A 17500-nucleotide genomic window follows, 5' to 3' on the forward strand; every position below is an offset into this window, starting at 1 on the left:
GTGTGTGAGATTATGAAGGAACTTCTGACAATAATTATAAACATAACTCGAGTCTATGATCCAGGTGTCTGCAGCAGTTTATACAGGCCTGATAATAATGATTCTAATTTTATAATAATACTAATGATAATAATAATAATAATTTCGGATTAACAATAAGAATAATATAGTAGGCCTAGTAATAGTAATAATGGTAATAACAGTAGATAATTCAGGCTGTGTTGCCTTGTTTTCACAGATCATCCCTTGGCATTGTAAAAGTTATTGTTAAATGGTTATTTTAATTTCGAATTATTATTATTATTATCATCATTATTGTTATTATTATTATTATTATTATTATTATTATTATTATTATTATTATTTCTGAGCGAACGAAAAAGCAGCTTTCTCGTCACGGACTCTTCTCAAATCATGTTCATATGAATTTGCTGCAGTTTATGTCTAAACTGCGAAGACGTTATGAAACTGTTTTAATTGTTAATTCGTTTATATTAATAGATTTATCTCTTTTAATTTCTAACCAAAAATATGAACGCATTTTCTTTCATTTTGATCAGTTGTAATTTTATCATCCGTCCCTCATGTTCTCTTAATCACATGGATTTAAAAAAAAAAAAAAAAAAAAAAAAAGTATAAATTGCGTTCTCGGTCCATTTTAAATGCGCTTCCTTCTATAAAATTTCCTTCTTTTTAATTATCATTTACCATTTTATTTATTCATTTATATTTGTATTTATTTAGACGTTAGATATGTATTCATGGTTGTTTTGTATATAAGCCTTAATTCTTGTTAAGCTCCAACTCATGTTAAACTTGTTTTCCGGATGATGATCATGATTTCTCGATGAGAGATTAATATTTTGGTAGGGATGCAATCTCCTTGGCCTTTTCCCTCCTCTTTTTTTTTTAAAAACCAGACTTTTACCTTTCTTTTATTCATCAAAAAAAAAAAAAAAAAAAAAAAAAAAAGTCGAACTATAGGGCTCACACCTTCCCTCATTTCCATCTCATTCGGAAAAGAAACTTCTGAGAGGTGCGAAAGGCGGGTTTGATTTTTTAAAAATGCTCTCATCCTTAATGTGTTGTCATCTGGAAAGCAATTTCGTATGATCAAAGTGCGGCTAGTTAGTGCGGTCAATATCCTTTCCAGCAAGCTCTCATATATCGATAACAAGACAGGAGCCTCACACTGAGCTGCATTGAGGGCCTCCGATGCTGCTCTATGTGCCTGGAAACTCGGATGCTACCAATACGAAAAAGAAGAACTATAATCCCTGTAGGCCTAATACAGTTTTAGAGGGATCTTATATAAATCTCGCAAATGTATAATAGCAATATCATTGGAATACGGTGTGAATGTCATAGACAAAGGCAGATTGCAGATACACCAAAGAGACAAAATACCTCTAAGTAGGCCTACTTTAAGATCACCCATGAGTGCCACTGAGACGCTGGGAGTCCTTATGGGAATATTAGTGGAATATTTCGGTGACTTTTTGTGCTGGCCGGTCTCACTCTCGCCTTCTGAGTTTGCTGTATAGCAGTAAAGAGTAAATAAGGTGATTGATCTGTGGTCTGTCGGGCAGTGGTGGTCCTACGGGGAAAAACACAACCCAAGCCCCAGAAACGGCGTCACTCAGCTGGAGGAGAGCATCACCTGTCCTGTAGTTTATTATTTCAATTTATTTCGTGCGCATGTGTGGGGGATTTTTTTTTAATATAGCTTACCTGCTCTCTCTTCGACATCGGATTTATGAGAGAATCCCTGATGGTGTGTGGTGTGACTGACAGGCTATAATGAGAAGTTTTTTTTTTCTGTTTTTTGTGTGTGCGTCCGTCAGTGAGACCTGCGTGCAGTGCGACAGCGGCACTCCCCCTCACCCCGGTTCCCCTTCCGGTCCGGAACAGCGCAGCGCAAAGAGAATCCGGTCCAGTCCGAGAAGAAGTGATCGGGCTTCGGCCTCAGGTGCTTCTCTGAGGCGGAGCGACGCGGAGGTCCAGGTGGGTCACCCTCCTCCCCCTCTTCTTCTTCCTCCTCCTCCTCCTCGTCCTCCTTTTGCCAATATTTTCTCGTTTCGCTTTCATTACCATACTCGTTCACTGAACAAATTATATATATTTTTTGTTCATTTGATAGCACGTGTGTCTGTTAGTCTGCAGCAGGGCTTCCCAAAACTTTTTTCATGCCTAAGACCCCCGAGTCACATGAGGTCAAGATTTTGTCCCATGGGAAAAATGCGGTTGATTTTGTTGATTTACAAAATTGTACAGGGGGAAATAACAGAGGAGACAGTGAAACAGTGTTATTAGAATAGTCATTTTTATGCATTCTCAAATTTAATTGACAAATATTGTAGCTTCTTGTACTTATACACCACACAAGATAATACATAGAATAAATAGAGATAATAAATTGGAATAAAAATGGAATAATGGAAAGAAGTATGTCTGTACAAGAAGGTATGTCACAACTATAAAAAGCGTCTGAATGTACATGCATTTGCTATGATCAGCGTACAGCTGCTGTATATAGCCTGCATTTACAAATGCACAATAATGCACTTCTGACATGAAGAGATAGTGCACATCTGAGATATGTAAGTGAAGAGAAGACATTATAGCAAAATGATTGCAGGAATCACTGCACTGTAGATTGATATTTTTAATGTGAGAATGATAAATGAAAATATTTTGAATGCAACACACTGTAGCTACAGCTTCAATTTCACAGTCTGCCAGTGTGTATTTTTTTTTTTTTTTTAATTTTTTTTTTAAGTTATATTCTTTGATCAGCTGTGGACTCGGGCTTTTGTTTAACACAGCGCTTACATGCTCTTGAAAATGAGTTGTCGGTGGTGAAGCAGCAAAAGCATGCCGGTGAATAATCAAAGGTGTCCAAAAGAGCCATGCAATAGCTCTTGGCCATTTCCAACCACATGCATGACTGTACTCCAGCCAGCCGGTGTTCGACTGCCTCCTCCAGCTCCTTCACTCCTCTGCTAATTCTTCCTGTGTGAAATTAGCCTCTTGGTTCACCTTAAAATTTGTGTTTCATTATTCATTATTCAAGATTAATTACTGTTCAGTAGTAGATACACTTCAACCTGTTACTCTCTGAGCCTATAAGGGCAATTGAAGGACTCCTCTGTATCTCTCCCCATCTCCAACTCTCTCCCCTCCTGCCCCCTCCCTCTGCTTCATCTCTCCCTCTCTCCTCTGGCCCTCATACCCCTGTCGTCTCTCGCCGCCACACCTGGTAACTACAAACTTGTACACAATAATAACAGCCAGATGTATCCATCTATCTCTCTATCTAGCCTGTCGGCAGTTAGTGGAGTGGCTGAAAGACTTGCAGGCGTGAAAGGTCAGTTAATCGATGGTGCACAATTTGACAAATCCCAGCGACTCTTATCATCCTCACGGGCGTTTAGGGCCGAAAAAAGGACCACCGAGATAAATGCTTAATCCTGACTGCACTGTGAGAGAGAGACTGAGCGAGCGAGCGAGCGAGGACAGACACGGGAGTACTGTGAAGCAGATGGGCATGCAGAGAGGCTGGGAGAGAGAGGGAGAGAGAGAGAGAGAGAGAGTGGAGGAGGTTAGGAGAGAGTGCAAGAGAAATGGGAGGAAGAGAGAGACGTGGAAGTGGCTCAAAGCAGAAGTGAATTGGAGGGTGAACAATTGCGCCCGCATTTGGAAATGACAGATTCTCCTTTCTCCATCACAATCAGAAAATTGGGGCGTTTGTGGCACTCGTATCATCCAGCATCCTCGTGGTGTTTGGCCTTGCAATGCGTGCCTCAGGCTGGACAGGCTGTGTACATGCCTTTTGGGCTCACATAGAAATATTGGTCAACTCACAGCTATGGCTCTGCTGCAGTGTGTAAAGTTGAGAAAAACCTGAGGAAAACAAAGGTATATGAGTGGTTGAATTCTCCCGTGGCATGTTAGCCAGCCTGCAGCAGTGTGCAACCAAGAGGAAAATGAGCTTTTGTCCACAAGGCTAGCCTCTTTTTTTTCCAGTTTTGGAGCTGCAGGGGTTTGGAAGGGGGCACAGTTTCTCTGCCCTTATACCCTTGACAAGGATTGACCCAATATAGCATGGCACTAATAGTTTTGTATTGAACTGTAATCTACCTTTCTTTCCTTGTTGTGGTTTCATTGGCATTAATCCCATCAAGCCTAATGATCAAAATGACATCACTGTCACCTAAACTGATTTATGCAGTTTGTGCATGTGTGCGTACATGTGTGTGTGTGTGTGTGTGCATGTTTGTGTGACTGAGTGAGCATGGGTGTTAGAAAGCTGCTTGAGCAATCACACAGACAGACGCTCATGTCCTTTCCCTCCATCTCAATACAAGCTCAATGTAATTCGATTGAGATTAGTTGCACTGGCATGACAGCGGATCCCTAGTATTGCCAAAGCACTTAGGAGGCAATGACAGCACCACATTGACGTACGCTAACACATACACAACACTGTGCAACTGGCCAAGCTTGTAGAGAGAGACAGAGAGACACACACACACACACACACACACTGAGAGAAAGTGGGGAGAGGGGGAAAACATTCAGAACTAGAGGGAAACAGAGAGAGAGGTTATGGCAAAATCTTGGGACGATGAGGCTAAAGAGTTGATAGAAAGTGATCGAAATGGTGTGAAAAGAATTAGGAGAGAAATGATGAAGGGCGCTGGATGGAGAGAAGAGCTGAAGCATGACAGAGTGTCTAAAAAGTTGAAAGAGTGAGTGACTCGGAGGGAGAGAGGGGGGAACAATAGAGAGGGGCAGAAAGCAGGAGGGAGATGGAAATGGAAGGAGTAAGTGTGACAGAGCGAAGGAGAAGGGGTGAGAGATGAAGAGAAAGGGAGAGGAGGAAAGAAGAGGAGGGACGAAAGGGATGGAGATGGCAAAAGAGAGGGAGACAGGCAAAGAGAGCGAAGGAGGCAGGGTAAGGAAGGATGAAATGTATTAAAAAAAAGAGTGATGTACGAGAAGATGGGCGAGGGAGAGATTTACTAGAAGAGAGATTAAGTCAACTTGTCCCCGGTCAGTCATTAATCCGATTTAAGAGCAATTAAGGTGAGACTGATTCCTTCCTAGAGAGGAAGAAATAGGTGGAGAGAGTGAAGGGAGGGACAGAGAGAAAGAAAAAGACAGTGGAAGTGAGAGAGAGAAAGAGATTAGAAGTGAAGAGCGGTGATGCTGTGGTAAAAAAAAAAAAAAAAAAAAAAGTAACTCTGGGGGTTAAGACAAGACAACAACCACCAACATATAAACAAACAAAAACACATTTCAACAAGTTTTTATTTTGACTGGAGATGTGTGCATTTTACACAACGCTATATTTATACAGTATCTTAAAGGTACATTATGCAAAACTGATGATGATTGATTTAAGTTCAGATCTTATAGAGTTATCTCACAATAAGCATGCAATTTAACAGTCCACATAGACTCAGCCATCAAAATTAAATGCATTTTCCATGTTTTTAATCAGTTGAGTCTAAACGTATTGACTTAAATCAAGCCTCGGCAATTTTGCATAGTGTATCTTTAAAGCGGGGAAACTCCATACAAGTTAAAAGGTGGTTTTACCTTTTACTTTTTAACTTAACTAGAGAGGAAGGCGATAAGTTATTTGAAAGAAGGACCAACAGAGGCATAAATATACGAGGTGCTCCTGATTGAGACAACAGTGACAGGGGCTTGGTGTAAATGAAAACATCTGGCCCTGCTGTCTGCTTTGCTACCTGTGAGATTATACCACCGAGAGCAGGCTTAAGTTGAAAGTTGAATTTGGGCACAAAGGTGAAAGTAAAGTGGCCATTTCCCTCTCGTCAACACAAGACAGTGAAGGGCAGAGAGGACAAAAAGAGAGAGAGACAGAGAAGGAAACAGTCTCCAGCGAATAAGAAGAAAAGCAGCAGAGGAGCGATGAAGGTAACACACCCCTCCAGTCTCTGCATGCTCTGCTCTGTTGTTCCAGATGTGTATCAGAGGTCCCGGGGTCGACAGAGGGGTCCCTCCCGTGCTGTAGCATTTCTATGTCTATTGGGAGATGGTGGTCCTGATAGCTCAGCTGTCTGACACGTACACAACAGTACATAAATCAAATGCACACATACGCACACTCACTCCATTTATCTCCCACTCAGCAGAGCTGTGATAGCAGCCAACTCTGCATAGAGTCAGAGAGACGGAGAGGTTGTGGTCTGTCTTGTTAAGTGGGAAAGTAATGGGTAGCTGTAAAAGGTCTACTTCTGCTGCTGCCATCTCTATTGTTCAGACCTTTCCAGTGTTTGTGTCTTTTTTGTTTGATACACTCGAACAGTGTATAGTACACTCAACTGTGTCCATAATTGCTCTTCCACATAACTGCAGGACAACAGTGTGTCATTATGTAGCCAGTTAAGGCAAAGAATGGAGCAAATTGAAAGCTGAGGTCATAGGTTTTGTTGTGCAACATTGCAGGCATCTGAATGGAAATGGCTTTAGATGATTTCATTGATTTACATCAATGGTGAATGCATTTAAAAAAAAAAAAAACTCAACCAATGGCTACTATTATGATGAAAATTAGCTTACACACATCTTCTTATTTTTTTCTTTATCCCAGCCTTTCTCCCTTCAAGATTCTTTCAATGTTTGTGCTGCTCATCCATTGCAGTTTCTGTGTACCAATCTGTAGTCCATCACAAGTCCCAGATTGAGAGGCCATTTGGCTGCTGTTGACAGGAGGGAGCAGCTATTGACAGGGCCCTGCCGGGGAGGCGTGTCTCCAGCCCTGCGTCCAAAGCGTTTGTGGCGTTTAATACACTGTAGCAGTGGTCCTCACAGCCCTCACCCTGCATGCTACTGCCATAGGGATCAATATGCAGTGGGTTAGAGAGAAATGGACCATCTGATGCACACTCGGAGAGGGGGATGAGGGAAAGACGGAGAGAAAGAGAAGCAGGGTTGGGGGGGGGCGGGGGGGGGGGGGGGGGGGGGTGTAGCAAGGGATTTAAATGAAAAAGGAGAGGAAAGGGCTTGAAAAAGGGAGATGGTGAGACCAAAAGAAGGAACATAGAAGGGAGGAAATGATTAGAGGCATGGTTTAAAAGACATGGAGGCAGAGTGTAGCCCAGCACGGAGAAGGAGAGAGATAGATAGCAAGAGCGAGAGAGAAAGTGGTCAGCGGTTGAAAGAGACATTCAGCTGGGAGAGAAAACAGATTGGAGCGAACGGGGATAGACACTGAAAAAGAGGAAGATGCAGACACCAGGGAGGATACACACAGGAAAGGAAAAAAGACATAAGGGAAGAGAGGAGTGGGAGATAGGAAGGGGGGGGCGGGTGTCGAAAGGAGGGGGAGAAAAACAGAGAGAGAGAAAGAGAAAGAGAGAGGGGTGCTGGGGGAAGGGGGCGGGTGGGGTGGGGGGTAAAATTTCCATCAGGTTTTCAATTGGGGCGGATCAATAGTGTATTAGAGCTCACCTTGACCCCGTCTCTCCCCCTTCTCCCCGGCCCAGCACACAGGCCAAGCTACTCTCCCTCACAGCAGGGGATGGAGAGAGGGAGAGATTGCATTACGGCCTCCCTTTCTCGGACCAAAGTGGCAGAAAATGGCACAATAAAAGCGAGAGCGGACAGAAAGAAAGAGGAAAACTAAGTCGACCCAGGCAGAAACAGAGAAAGTGGGAGACAAGGAGTTAGAGAGTGCAGCGGGCTGGTGGATAGCCGATACAGCAGTGTGTGTGTGTGTGTGTGTGTGTGTGTGTGTTGTTGTACTTGTCTGGATGGAAGTCTTTCAATATGGAGGTGGGACCTGGTGGATGTCGGTGTATCCATGTGTATGTGTACTGAGTGTGTGTGTCAGCCTCACCAAAGCCAGCCACACACACACTGCTCACACAGTGTGTGGACACACACACTCATGCAGGCACACGTGCACGTGTGGAGAAACTGTTAACCCTTAATTGTGCACACACTGATGCACCAGGTGTGGCAAATAGGGCTCAGCGATATGGACAAAGTCAAATATCACAGTATCTTTAACTGAATGCCTCGATAATAATAATATATATATTATAATGCGACAGTTTAAAAAGGGTGATGATTTGTGCTTTCATAAGATATTTACACCCAAAAGATTTTTGCTACAGTAAACAGTCGTAAGTAATGGGATTATGATGACCAAATAGGAAGAGGCAAATAATAAAACAGTTAAAATAAGTTCAGAAAATTGCATCCCAATACTGTAATCTGGCCTTTAAAACCAGAAAAAGATAACACTAATGCCACAATACCCAGAGTCCCATTAAATATACATAAAAATAATAGTCTCATATCATGATACTGGCATAATATGGAGTTGTCCCCCAGCTCTAGTAGGAACTGCATAACGCTGATGACTGAAACATGTACTGTGTTACACATTTTAGTATACGCCTAGCATGTGGGTGTGTGTTCGCAGTCACACACACACACACACACACACACACACACACACACACACACACAGTGCTGGCAGGACACCCTCCATCACATGAGGACAGCAAGACTTCAAGCCGTTTTAGGAGCAAAGAGGCAGGGGGCAGAAGGAGCGCGGGGATGGGGGAGAGGTTGAATGAAAAAAATTGATCCGGGAATTTAGCATTTAGACACAGTTTACAAAGCGATATAGAGGGGAGGGAGGCACAGGAACAGAGGGGACCGCGCAGGGGAGGACACTTAACTTTACAATAGGTCAGGTCTGCCCAGTTGGCTAACTGTAACCCCAGCAACCCTGCCTCGCCTGGTCCACGCTGCATACCTCCAAAAATAAACATGAAATGCGACTCATGCGATCCACGCTGGACGATCCATCTTTAGGCGAGCGTGTGATTTAGCTGTTTAGACAGGAGCTTGTTTGTAAAAGCACAGACCTACTAGCAGCACCATCCTCTCTTCTCTTCCCCACATTTCCTAATGCTGTTCCTATTGTCACCCATCCACACTCCAGCGCACATGCACACGCCGAGACTCCCAACAACACACAAATGTACGCAGGCACATGCACTCCATCTCTCTCTCTCTCTCTCTCTCTCTTTCACACACACACACACACACACACACACAATAACACACAAACTCTGTCCCACTCGCTGAGGGGGAGAAAAGGAAAGAAAAAAGCAGAGAAAAAAGAAATCGATCGCCGGGGATAGCGGTGCGCGTCGGAGGATCGTATCTTGTCAAAATAATATATTACCCTCATCCCCGCCTGATCGATGCGGTGGATTAGGGACGGAGGGCTCCTTCTCTCCCCTCCTCTCTCTCCTCCTCTCTCTCCCTCTCTTCCTCCCTGGTGCTCGGTGCAGTTTAATATTTACCTCCGTGAAAGAGCGGCCGCGACGGCTCTCAGCCCTAATTGATTCCGACACATGGGGCTCTGTGCTCAGGCTGCGGATGAGAGAGGGAGGCCCGGCTGGAATGCAGAGAGAGAGAGAGAAAGAGAAAGAAAGGAAGAGCAAAAGAGGGAGCAAGAACCTGCGGGGAAGAGAAAAGCGTAAACAGCAAAATAGTATGAAAATGTGAGAAATGCATATGCTTAGGTTTAGACGACATTTCACTGGGAGGGGGGCTGAGACAATAGAGATCTACAGGGGCTGACAAAAGATGCTGCAGAAAGGAGGGTCAGTGAGACGGAGTAAAGGGCAAAAGTGAAAAGGCTTTCTTTTTAATGAGGTGAATGGACAGAGTTTGTGCAGAGATTGAGTGGCAGATGAACTGAAAAAACGGAAGATAGGGAAGCGTGGGGGGGGTCAAAGGAAATATAGTTAGAGAGGAAGGAAGATGGAGAGAGCCAAGCCGGAGGTGGAGAGGGATGGCAACGCGGCTAACACAGATGGAGGGGAGAGGGATGAATGGAACGGATAGGGGAGAGGAAATGAATCAGGAAGAACGAGGGAAACGGAGAGAAGCAGGTGGAAATGGGACAGTGGAAGTGGAAACAGCACCGGGAGAGCAGGGAGAGAAATAGAGGCGTGAGGACCGAGTAGAGCAAATGAGAGGGATTAAGAGAGGCGACATGAAGATGGATAGAAAGGGAGAAGTGAAACATGACGGGTGAAACATAGAGCGCCAATAAAGTGCCAGAACAGAGAGAGAGAAATAGGGGGATGATGGAAAAAAGAGCCAGCGCGGAGGTGACAGAATGATATCGGGCGGGATAGACAGAAAACAGGAGTGATAGCGGAGGGAGAGGCGGGAGGGTAGAGAGGGACCATATTTTCCGTTGAAGGAACTGGCCTGTCATGCTGTTCCGCCAGCGCAGAGCGGCTCTATAAAATACAGGGAGCAGGCAGGTCGCACCGGGTGACTTATGTGTATATCTAGGCTTTGTCAATATTTCTTTCTGTCTTCCTTCCTCTGTGCTCCCCCTATTGCTCCCTCGCTCCCTTGCTCTCTTATTCCAGCTCTGCCTCAATTGCTCTTTCTCTCTCTCTCTCTGTCTCTATCTCTGTGTGTGTCCCAGCTGAGCGCTCACCTCCTCTCTCCTCGCAGGAGCATCGTTCATCTCTGTTCCTGTTTTGTCTGTGAAGTGGGCGCACACATTCAGGAGGTACACGCTTTCAGCATACAGGCCTTTGAGGACTGGCTTATGAGCCAAAGACTATACTGTGGCACATTGACTTGAGCACAGCGTGCTTAGCAGGCTTACATCCCCCAATGATTCTCCATTATGAGAGAATACAGGGCGGAGGATGAGCCATGCCGTTAAAATGATTATCATTGATAAGGAGCATCAACACAAACATCCCCATTGATGTTCTTGTCATAAACTCTGTCTCTGCCTGCAGAAACAGGTAGACAACCACTGGTGGTGAGCATCTATCTCTGCCAGATGTAGTTTGTGAATTTCTCTTGGCTTTGGTGTTAGCAAACATGCATGTGCGCTGATGAATATGTGTGTTTGCATGTGTGCACGTGTCTGTGTCTGTGAATGTGTGTGTTTGTATACGTCGAGTGTACAAGTGTGTGTCTGCTCCTCCAGTCTATGCCCTGGCACAGAAGCACCGGGTGGTGGGTTGATTTATTCATGTGGTCCCAGGGAGTATTGCACCTCCTCTTCCTCATTTGGCATGGTTTAGTATCCTGAGCACAAGCCTGAGGAGACCTGGGTCTATGGGGGGGCAGACATCCTGCAGATACACTGCCCCAGCACAGCACTGGCTAACAAATTACACTGCTCTACATTTCATGTATATTCATTAAGAAAAACATCAAAACTACTCAAAAGAGTTATTTCATGCCAAACATGTAAGGGTGGTGCCCTGCTGCCCTTTATTTTTTTCTGATTATTTTAACTTGGGCCTTGACCAGGTGCAACTTTCAAACAATGATCTCCAGCTTAGTCCAGGTAGGACCTCAATCATTCATACTGTTCAAGTAACAGTAGGCATGTATTTATTGAATAATAAAGACTGTAAGCATGCTCACTTCATAAACATAAATATTAGAACAGCAGTAAAAAAAATACTTGACCCCGAACCGAGATTGTGATGGGACTCTATTCTTCAGCCACCCATGACAACTGGGTGTCAGCGGGGAAACATGAGAGGAAAAGAGATTCAGGATAAAGGAGTTCTACTTGAATGAAACAGAAGTTATTTATTTTCACAGAACAAGCCGAAAATTCCTCATCCATCTCCATGACTTCCTCTGTCTTCGTTTCATTCTATTTTCCCCTTCCACCCCTTCTCCCTCTCTCTCCCTCCCTCCCTCCCTCTCTCTCTCTCAGTGTCTGTTCTTTATTTACACCTCTCCCCTGCTCTCCGCGGTGGCTCAGGGAGCGGTAACAGAAGTGTCACTTGTCATTATTGGTCTAATTCAGTAATCCGTCATCGTGCACTCACTGTATGCAGCACATTATACGCCGGCACAGCAGGTGTACTACGCACTGAGGTGGAGATTCGATTTGACACGCACACACAGGCGAGAGGGCTGACGGGGGCCGGGTCAGGCGGGCGTTGTGTGTATGTGTGTATGTTTATATGTGTGTGTATGTGTATAACAGAGAGAGTGGGAGAGGGAAACAGAGAGAGACGGGGAGATTGAATTTTTGTGTGTTTGTGTGTGCGCGTGTTCAGGCAGCTTTGTGTGTGTGTGTGTGTGTGTGTGTGTGTGTGCCTGTGGACATGAGCTTCTGTTGTGGTTTCACTAGAAACAAAGAGCTGCAAAAGGTCTGGAAAGTCACTCAGAGACAGTGACCAGAGAGACAGTAGAAACAGTAGAAACAGAAGAAGACAATGAAACAGGAGACAGTAGAAATGCCAAAGAGCAACAAAAAATATAGACTGTAGTCAAAAAACAAAACAAAACACCACAGTGGCTTTCAACATGCATCATTTCATAGGTTTCATAAGTCATTGTTGCATAAAAAAGCTGTTAACCCCAACTTGTCGGTCTGTTTTTATATGCATGTGCTCTAGTGTACATATATTTTGTTTATGATCTAATATTCAGATGTTCATTTATGTACCAGTGAAGTTTTGCGACTTTGAGACCCACAAAACCAATACAAAACTAACCGCGTAAATGGACGTAAAAAGTTGTCTCCATTTCAAAAATAATTTGGTGTTTTTCCTCTCAAACGTGGGTTTTCATGATGATCGGCGAGACACTGGAATGCTGTGTAGGTTTTTCTCTTCCACTCTAATAATTAAACACTGCTTCAGTTACTTTTTTCATTTATTAAAATACATACAAAAATGAAATTATTAATTGAATTAATGATTAAATTATGCAATGAATAAAATATATTGTAAAACTATTTACCATATTTAGTGAGTAAATTATTAATTCCTTTTCATAATTCTGTCTTTCGCTAATGAATGAATTGCTAAATTTATAAACTGATTTGCAAAATGATTTCTAAGAAGCAATTAAAGTTTACCTTATGGTTTCCCACTTATTATGTGTTTTCCTATTAGTGTTGCATCTCACAATTCATTTATATACTGTTTTACCATTTTTATTGTGAAACTATATGTATCGCAATACAGTTTGTGTCATGATACATCACAATATTTTACATGACTGACGGAAAAGTGGCTTGAAATACTCCTCTGCATGGTTTATCACATGATAGATCAGACGACTCCGAGGTTTAATATCCACTCCAATTTATTAAATGGGAATTACATCGTACAATCATAAAATCACGTGAAAATAATATTAATATTAATTAGCTTGTGAGCATGATAACTATTGAGCAAGGCATACTTTGTTCAAAGCTTTTATCAGTGGGCGAAAATGAATTTGGGTCATTGTAAGTCAGTAGTGCAAGATGACGTTATGAATAGTTATTTTGGGGAAGTGGGTCTTGCTTAAAATAGATTTTTTTTTTTTTTTTTTTAAATATTACCGATATTACACACACACACACACACACACATACATACACACTCACACACACATAGGTTTTGCTGCCTACCTTTAGTGTGTAACTGTTATTGTAGCACATCAGACCATCACAGACATCCATAAGTGACATATGTGATAAAGTGTTGGATAAACTTTCCATTGTCCTCCAGAGTAGTCGGCTAATTTCACCTCTGTTATTTTTGTGTGCAGCTCATATCCAGTTTTATTTTAAGCTTCCTTTACATGTTCACAGTGCTGAACGATCTAGCCTGAGTTCAATGTGACCCGCCCGCCAAAACTGCAATTCCCACAAATGAGCATTGCCTCGTTCCCCTGGGTTCCCAGATGGAGCCAGCAGCGCTGCACTCTGGGTAGGAGAGTCTTTTGTCTGAACTGGGTGAGAGGGATGGGGTTTAAGGTTTGTGGTGGTGGGAGCTCTCCCTTCTCTCTTTATCAATGGCAATTTGTATGTGAGCGCTCACCCCTGTCGTCCCTGTGGGCATGGTGGATTTCATCAAGTTCTTAACCCCACAAGGCTACAAATCCAGTTACCACTGTAAGTGTTTTAAACAGTTTAAACTATCAGAATGCTTCATGCTGAGGCCCAAGCCTTGTATGAGTCCCACACTCAGACCACACTGAACAATATGAGTCTCACTGCATTGTCTTTGCTTCTTGGATATATATATCTATAGGTATTTATTTTGTTTGCCATCACACCTGCCATTTCCACCATTACATCAAACTCAGTCTCTGTGCTGACTCCAGTCCACTTGGCTCTAGACGTTTTTCACGGCAGCCATTTTGACATGAAATAGCAGGGTAAACACAGGTGTTACTGATGACATTATGATAACATCATCATCATGTACTTTTATCCATTCATAACAATGCAGTAGATACAGTAAAATCCAATGTGGTATTGTAAACCTGTTTACTCTAAATAGTTCCAAGGACTTGTTGCAAGCATTTGAAGTTTTCCATAAGCCCAAATATTCAATTAAAGGTTCGACCTGACGTGCAGTCAATCTACTAGGCTGCTTAAAATGAAAGAGACAACGTGGACAGTTGCAGCGGAATTAAGTGAAACTTATACCACCTCTAAAATGAGGGGAAAAAAGATCATTTTATGTCTTTTTTTTTAAAGCCATACTAAAAAAAAATCTTGTATTGAAAAGTTCAAATTAATGATGGCCAATTAGGGCCCAAGTGAGTGTGTAAGCTGAGGGGAGGAGAGGAGGAGAAAACCTACTAGGATGTTCAGCTGGGATTTTTCCGGTATGGGAGAGAGAGAGAGAGAGAGAGAGAGAGAGAGAGAGAGAGAGAGAGGATATCACTTGGACAAACTGCATATGGTAGAGGAGTTGATCTCTGCATTCAAACCAATTAGTCAAAAAGTGTGACGTCATGACGTACTAACCTAATTATTTACACTAACATTTTAAGATACTTTGTCCTTCACAAAAAGCGGTTGCCAACCTGCCACCGTCTCGGACATGAGGGAGAGTTCACAGCACCTCACCTCTGCTGTGAATGATAAGAGGCCAGACTTGGTTCGTCCTCATTTGACTCTGATAAAACAAACTTTTCTGCCATTTTTTATGCTGAGTTCAGTTTAGAGTGAGAGGAGGACGACGTACCGATTTAGATTTTTTTTTTTTTTTAAATAATTCAGCCTCAGTTTAGCAACTAGCCCTACTTTATTTTGTGCCAAACTAATGCTGAAACTGAAAAAAAAAATACCCCTAACACTCCATATTTGCTTAAGTTTAGCCAATGTTTCCCCATCAGAAAACCATCTTCGCATCCCTGTTGGATCTATACCTTCCCCAAATCCCACCACAAGAGCAAACGAAATATTGGTGGTGAGTCAGTCTTCAGCTTAGCCTACTAACACAGTTTTGCACCTTTCTAGGCTGACTGCAATGTTTATGGCTGAAATTCTTGTTCCAGCAACTATCAAAACACGTTTAAAGTCGTTTTTTTCGGGAAAATAAGCAAGGACAATATCTATAGTGCGCTTACAACCAGCCCATTAACTTTTTATTCATGTATTATTGATTTTATTTATATTTGTGGTTGTCTGCCTAATGATGATCGCCGAAGGGACGCCTATGACTGATCAGATGGCGACCGATATTGATCAATAGCTCAATAATTCACTTTTTAAAGCCTGAAGATCTCTCTCTGTCTCCATCTCTCTCTTCCTCCTTCTCCTCCTCCTCTTCTCTCATCGTCTCTGGTGTCATGGCATGCCTATTTTTTTACAGGAACTTTTTGTGTGATCTTTTTACACCGTCCTCCCAAAACATGATTAAAAGTTGTATAGTGGGACCGTGTTGTTTTGTCAGTGGAGCTGACTGCTACATCCCCGCACCACGGTTATGAAAAGTCATTTTTGGGCGTTTATGAGTTAATAATCAGGGGTAGTGCTTTGACCCTTTCTGTAATTCTGCAGTTAATCACCATCATTGGGACAAAAAAGGGTTGGCAGAGGAGATGAGAGGGAAGCAAAAAGTTTGACGAAGTAGAAAAAGACGGGGAAAGAAAGAGGATGGAACAAGAGGACGGGAAGGAAGAAAGGAAGGAAGGAAGGAGGGAGGGAGGGTGTTTGAATTATTACAGTATAGCCTATATGCTCGACTGGACAGAAGACATAGAGGAGGAGGAGGGAGGGGAGGGCGAGTTGTTGAAGAAAAGATGAGAGGTGAGCCTGAAGGTGGGGAGGAGAGAGAGAGAGAGAGAGAGAGACAGAGAGAGGGTGGAGATGATGAATGGATGGGGAACAGGGATGAGAGACGGAGCAGCATGAAAGAGTGCGGTATGCGGTCCCGCTCCGAGGATGATGAAACGTTAATTAAAGTAAACGAGCTACCTGAGCTCCCCGACTAACCCCCTGTCACACTCTGTCAGGAGACAGGGAGGCGGGAGGGGGAGGACGCGGGGGGAGAGGGGTGGAAATTTGACTGAAGAAGAGAGAAGTTGGATAATCCAGCTGTGGCTTTATAGTTGAATATAGTTTGACTCACTGTCACAGTTTTCAGTCTGGACGGTGACAGACAGCTGTTTGCACTGACAGAAAGGCGGCATCCACGCAACAGTTAACCACTCCTGTTATAAACCTAAATAAACCTTGAATGGGCAGTTTGGATTAATACAGGCCTATAGGCACACGCATGAACAAAATCATTATGCATGACTATACTCTGTATTTTTCCATCTCTGCATTAAATCGCCATTTAATTGCTTTTATGATGTCATGAAAAATCCAGTGAGAGGAAGAGTTGAAGATTTCAAAATCAATTTATCACTGCAGGTGCACGAATAGGCAGCTAACACATCAAATAATTGCAAAAAAAAAAAAAAAAAAAAAAAAAAAAAAAACAGGTTTTGAGAAAACAAATAATTTCAGAATTACAGGCGAGTTTGGAAAATAGGCAACCTGTATGCAGCCTTTATCATTTCTGCGTTTCTGTCAGCGCATGTGCTCCACTAAGCCTCATTTCCCTTGCAGTCCACGCGAGGTTTATTCGCCAAGATCACCTTTGTTTCTTTTTAATGCTCATATTCATTCAATTAATCTGGGGTCTAATTCGTTTATATATTTATTTACCTCGTCTCACTATCACTCTCTCTCTTTTTTCATCTCTCTCCAACGATTATCCTGCCGTCTAATTAGAAATCGATGCTGCTGGGCCGGCGGGTATTTGCAATGTGTTTGTGGACGTTGAGAACAATTCCCCGGACAGAGAGAGAGAGAGAGAGAGAGAGAGAGAGAGAGAGAAGAAAGAGAGAGGAAGAGGAAACACTACACTGCACTACACACACACACACACACACACGCACACACCAGTATTTCTGACAACCGACTTCACTGCTCGCAGCTATTCTTCCTTCTAAAAGCAGTAAAAAAGCAAGGAAAGGGAAAATGAAAAGAATATCATTTTTTAACGACCGACGCGAGGGATTTCTACAGAATTGTAGAGGAGTGTTTCCCCGTCTTTTAGGAAAACAAACAAACCTCATAGTGGAAAAGCACTTTAAATGTGATGGCCTGCATCTAACCTCGCCTGCTTTGCCAGAAGTCGAGAAGGACTCTGAAAGT

The 17500-nt window shown here is 43.0% G+C and overlaps 1 protein-coding gene across 1 annotated transcript in view; it reads left to right on the forward strand.

Annotated features, from left to right (window-relative positions):
- Nucleotides 1-1928: 1928 nt before the first annotated feature.
- The window catches only part of erfl1 (Ets2 repressor factor like 1), a 34993-nt gene continuing 19421 nt past the window's right edge, over nt 1929-17500 (forward strand). Inside the window, exon 1 of the mRNA XM_030072764.1 lies at nt 1929-2004. The gene's annotated coding sequence lies outside the window, so the exon portion shown is untranslated. The remainder of the gene's footprint in view (nt 2005-17500) is intronic.

This window comes from Myripristis murdjan, chromosome 16 (assembly GCF_902150065.1).
Source record: "Myripristis murdjan chromosome 16, fMyrMur1.1, whole genome shotgun sequence".
Taxonomy (NCBI): domain Eukaryota; kingdom Metazoa; phylum Chordata; class Actinopteri; order Holocentriformes; family Holocentridae; genus Myripristis; species Myripristis murdjan.